The following is a 6,360-nucleotide window of genomic DNA, read 5'->3' on the forward strand; positions in this document are numbered from 1 at the left end:
GCATTCCCAACTAAGGACAACGCATCAACACACAAAGGCCTAAGTGTCTCCCTAAACTGAGGCAAAGTCATTAAGTTTTGGGTTAGCTTCACCAGAGGTATAAGCCCTGTGGCCTGGGATTTCTGCACTTCCTGTAATTGTGCATCCCTCGTCTGCAAATTTTTGTTCAATTTACCCCAAATCTCCCTATTACAACGTGGCACCGTAAGACCATCACAGTTCTTTGGCAACTGATATTTCTCCATCATTTTAGCCTTTGAAAGCAGAACTAACCAACCGTGCCACGCCGTCATGGACCTCCGCTCCATATTTCACTTCGCCAAAAATATCGGGCATAAACTCCTCGGCCTCTGCAGACGGGAAAAGGTCAGAATAAATCTCATCTAGCCCTAAACTAACAGCGTTATTACCTTCCGGTAACCTGCTGTCAAAACTGTCACCAAACTCGGACTCGTATTCACTTGCTAGACCCAGCGGGTCATGCATAGGGTCACAGGCAACTGTGACAGACGGTAATTTATCGTCAGAAACTACGGAACAACGTTCCCTAGATAGGCGGTCGAGTTAAGACTCCAATTCCTTAATTCTGGCGGACTTGCCCACCTTAATACGCTTACCTTCATTCTGTGCGGGTCCCCCCAGTGCTGCCGAAGCGACACGCTTCCTTCCAGCATTACCCTCAACGGGTACGTAAGAGGCCTCGCCGCTTACAACATCAACCAAAAACCTCGTCCTCGGAAGGCTGTACAGTACGGATGAAAAAATCACAGCCAACGGTTTCTTCATCCGCCGGATGGAGGGAGATATTATCCTCATTCTCAAAACTTACCGTACTCTTACTAGAAGGGGTGGACACAGGTTTACCCCGCACCACTAACCATAACTGGAGCCCGAGCGCTCAAAGCGAAACAGTCTAAAACTGTCAAAAGAAATCGAAGTGCAACCAAACAAAAATACTAAGTGTACTAATGACAAACACAGCGTGTTCAGTCTGTCAAGCGCACCTTCGAATGACAAAAAAAGGGTGGACGTGTCTTTTATAGGGTGACCTCGGTACAGTGGTCATGCACGCAATTTTCATGTTGGCCTTTGAAGGTCAGTGTTGCGCACCTTGTAGAGTGACAAGTGCAATGTAACCGGACAGCCGGAGGGCTGAATGGGAGAGAATTTGAATTGAAAATTTTTGCAGAACAGACCTTTAAAGACAAACCTTTCAAGTGAAATGTTTAGGACAATGCCTTCAATTCCATGCCACATTAGTTGAGTATATATGCCTTTCATTAGTGTATTTTTGGAAAGCGGGTCAAAAATACTTTCAGGAATGTCCATAGTAACTCCATAGTGAACAATGAAGCACAACAACACTGTGTACTAACAATAATCATTCTCCATTCAGCTGCTTCAAGACAAGACAGCACTTGTATAGTCTAAATAATTGATATTCTGAAACCTCTCTGCTCAATGCTATCTTCCTATTTTCCCATGGTTGCTTTCCATCTGCCATCTGATCTGAAGGGCACATCTTTAGGACAGGCAATTCATATCCAAACCTGCATTGTCATAATTTACTGATATATTGACTGTTGAAACACAATTGACACAAGAGGACAATCTTTAACTTGTGCCCTGTCCAGGCCTAAAACCAAAAGAAAGACAAAATGGCAAATTGTCTAATTACGCAACATGAAAACCTGGGCCTCAATGTATGAACATATTGTACATACAAGGATCATACCAATTGTACAAATAACAAATAATCAAACTCTGGTGTTTGGAATGATGCATTGCATTTATTTTTCTTATTTTTGAACACTCTATCACAACTGAAGAGGGAAACAATTTTTGTTAAATAAAAACATAATCCTTTATGTTATCTTTTAATTGTTAATGATCTCTGTACACAGGTAAAATATAAAATATGTACACTATAATACCTTATAAAATTCATGATTTTGTGTGGTACTGTTTTTTCCTTAATAAACAGTAGTACAGTACTGCATTTGCTGTCGAATCTCTCCGATATCTTCCCCCATGATACAGCAATTTTATGTATACATGCAAGTGATTATTGCATCACAATGAATACAAATATGGATAATAACAATAATCATCTAAATCTTGTCAGTTTGATAAAAGTCTACAAATTTTAACAAAAATTTGTCAATACAACACAACAAACACATGCCATTAAGTCTTCCAAAACTGAAAAATTAAATGAAGCAAAGGCAAAAATCTCACATTGTGCATTTTTTATTTTTGTTAACCAAATAAGAAGTTTGAGAAAGAATATGCTCCAGAAGACATTCAGTCGAAAGGATTTTGTAATTTCACATCTAATTTTGTGCGCGCGGGCGACAGTTGTTGGACCACCTTGCTCCAATCCCAAATTACCTCCTTCCGCTAATAATAGAATCCTTACATATAAACACAATCAGCCTGTATAAATAACATTAAAAGTTGTTTTAATTTGCATGTAACTTAAGTCCGTGATGTAACTTAAGATTACAGGCACCGCAACTCGCAATACATTATCATTCTTCTAACTATATATAGTACGATGTGTGCATTTCATCTGACAGAGATCTCTATGTGCAGTAATTAAATACAATGCATTTATAAAGCTTGACTTACATTGAAGATGTATATATGAGTACGAGTCATCTCCCTTTACGTTATATAGCAATTTACAAACAACTAGTGTTCTATCATTTAATCACCTTGAAGTTAAAAGGACAAGTATGTTACAATATGAATTATTTATTAAGATGTACTCATACTATTTATCAGTTAGAAATACGACTTGGATATATCTGAGGGTTTTATGTCTGATTCCGGAAAACAAATCAGAGTTTCTTTTTTCCTTTACATATATTGTACTTCCTGCACTACCGGTATAAGACACGCGTGTCAGCGAAGACTGCCACCATGAAATGCAAGTCGTCACGCATAAGTATATTGGGCGTATAGCGAGTGGTGTAGTGTGTTACTCTGTTGACCTTCCTATGTTTCTTCTATCCTTTCTATCTTCCTTTCCACTATCACGTCTTTCTTCTCTCGAGAGATACCTTAGTATATGTGGCTAGATGTATCTGGCATTACAAAATATTGAAACGTGTCTGGGACCGGCTCAACTATGGTAACGATTGAACGGTCGGTGTCCTAGCACGCCACAAGCGTTTACCACCCAGTAAGAGTGGTTAGCAGGTTCGGATGGCAGGCAAGCCAAAGGAAAACCAGGAGTCGTTGGTTACAGTGGATGCTTTATTCAGTATAACAAAATCCCAAGGACAACATCCCCAGCCGGTGGTAACGGATCAGGCTATGGAAGGGTTTGGAGAGTGTAAAGGGCTAATGGTTCTACGGAGTATTCGGTTGTCCCCTGTCCCTGACAGGCTGGTTCCGGCATGTCGTTGGTAGGAATACGCTGGTACCAATGTAACAGTAGGGCTGGCCACCTACGTCGCTACAAGAGTACCGCGAGCTACGTGATAGCCAACGCAACGACATGCCCGGAGCCATATAAGAACCAGTAGCGATAACTTTTCAACTTTATGAAACTTCCATAGCTTGGTACAAATAAACGACACAGCCTAGGCTACAATAATTACACTAAATAAATCACTGCATAACGCCTACTAATTATTAACTTATCACTAATACCCTATACTACTTAATAATTAAGAAACACCTAAAATCAAACAATAAAAAAAATGAAAACACCCAAGAGAGATAACTCTTAGAGTACACCTAACACTGATACAACCCCGGTAACAAAGCATACAGAAGCGCGGACCGTCACAATATCAGAACGTTGTTTGTATTGAGTGCACATGTACCATTAAGCAGAATATACTTACATATCAGAATAATTACAGCTTTCACCATTCGGAATATGAAGGCCTCAACATGAAAGCTCGCCGGATGTTTATCAACTTTAGAATCGGTCTTAATCTGATGAAGGTGAATTACTTTTCTCTTACCCTGTTGGCTTCCCTATATCCGCAGGGATATTGTTGCCGATATATCACTATTCAGTGCATTATTAACTATACGAGACGCCATTTATTTGATGGCATGACGTCATAATTTTCCAATTTATTAGTTAAAGTTTAAAAAATCTTTCATCTACTTGTGAGCGAGTTAAAGGGATCTCAACTCATGGGAAAGTTTGTAAATTTGGTACGGAAACACAGCATAATTGTTGTACTATACAAACAGGAGTTAAGCGCCTGTAAACATGCATGTTTACAAGAAAATGGCGGCCTGACAATTGGAGTTTCACAGTCTGATAAAGTCTCCTGAGGCAGAAAAAATGGTTAAAGGAAAAGATGTATCAGAGATTATTGATCTGTTTTCCACACCTGTGCTTCGTGAAGAGACATCTCTTTATTGTTGGACAATCATACAACTCGAATCAAAAGAAAATTGAAGGCAGTAAATTTCATCACCTTACACCTGCATCATTTTAGAAATACTTTCATCTTTGTAATGAATATGAGATCACATTTATAATATTCTCATGAAGGACTACTCTCCACATCAAATGAAAAGACATTTCTTCGGCAATCTTCCTGGTAGTGCACAAAAGGTAACATTGGAAAAACGGATAAATAAGCTATAACTTTTGAAGAAATATGTCTTGTGGTTATCTAGAAAGGTTATACATAATCTAAAATCAAAGTTTAGTTTAATTCCAATCACAGGTATATTGAAATGATGATCACCATAGTTATACAGATCAAACAATGTTATCTCAGTTCTTTTTAAAATGTGTAGGTACATTGTACTTGAAATGTGATTATTTATACATATTTCATTGTTTACTTTGTTGCCTTTGTTTAAGGTAGGAAAGAGTCTGTCTTCAAGTATAGTAGTATTCCCATGGCACTGAGCCTAAGGCCACCAACACATTAAAAACACCCGAGAAGCTAAGCTGTACGCTCAATTAAAATAAACGGCATCGGATTATAACATATGTTAGTCTTGCTTTTCTGTGTGTTTTTGTTGTTTTTTTTTTTTCAATATGTCTCACCTCACACCTCCACGACTTTGGCATTCCATTTGATTGTCATAGATCACAGGTTCAGTTCCGAGTTTTAGCATACAAAAGACACGAAAATACAAATTTAAAATCAGATAAAGCAGATTCAATGAATAAGACTACGTTATATTGTTGTGTCCTCCTTCTAGGACTCGTCAGTGATGCTAAATCATTCAGCTGTCTCGTCATTTTAGGACTCGTCAGTGATGCTAAATCATTCAGTTGTTTCGTCATTCTAGGACTCGTCAGTGATGCTAAATCATTCAGCTGTCTCGTCATTCTAGGACTCGTCAGTGATGGTAAATCATTCAGTTGTTTCGTCATTCTAGGACTCGTCAGTGATGCTACATCATACAGCTGTTTCGTCATTCTAGGACTCGTCAGTGATGCTAAATCATTCAGTTGTTTCGTCATTCTAGGACTCGTCAGGGATGCTAAATCATTCAGTTGTTTCGTCATTCTAGGACTCGTCAGGGATGCTAAATCATTCAGCTGTCTCGTCATTCTAGGACTCGTCAGTGATGGTAAATCATTCAGTTGTTTCGTCATTCTAGGACTCGTCAGTGATGCTAAATCATTCAGCTGTCTCGTCATTCTAGGACTCGTCAGTGATGCTAAATCATTCAGTTGTTTCGTCATTCTAGGACTCGTCAGTGATGCTACATCATACAGCTGTTTCGTCATTCTAGGACTCGTCAGTGATGCTAAATCATTCAGTTGTTTCGTCATTCTAGGACTCGTCAGGGATGCTAAATCATTCAGTTGTTTCGTCATTCTAGGACTCGTCAGGGATGCTAAATCATTCAGCTGTCTCGTCATTCTAGGACTCGTCAGTAATGGTAAATCATTCAGTTGTTTCGTCATTCTAGGACTCGTCAGTGATGCTAAATCATTCAGCTGTCTCGTCATTCTAGGACTCGTCAGTGATGGTAAATCATTCAGTTGTTTCGTCATTCTAGGACTCGTCAGTGATGCTACATCATACAGCTGTTTCGTCATTCTAGGACTCGTCAGTGATGCTAAATCATTCAGTTGTTTCGTCATTCTATGACTCGTCAGGGATGCTAAATCATTCAGTTGTTTCGTCATTCTAGGACTCGTCAGGGATGCTAAATCATTCAGCTGTCTCGTCATTCTAGGACTCGTCAGTGATGGTAAATCATTCAGTTGTTTCGTCATTCTAGGACTCGTCAGTGATGCTAAATCATTCAGCTGTCTCGTCATTCTAGGACTCGTCAGTGATGGTAAATCATTCAGTTGTTTCGTCATTCTAGGACTCGTCAGTGATGCTACATCATACAGCTGTTTCGTCATTCTAG

The sequence above is a fragment of the Ylistrum balloti genome, unplaced genomic scaffold (assembly GCF_031769215.1).
Source record: "Ylistrum balloti isolate Yb309-2 unplaced genomic scaffold, AGI_CSIRO_Ybal_v1 Utg370130, whole genome shotgun sequence".
NCBI lineage: Eukaryota > Metazoa > Mollusca > Bivalvia > Pectinida > Pectinidae > Ylistrum > Ylistrum balloti.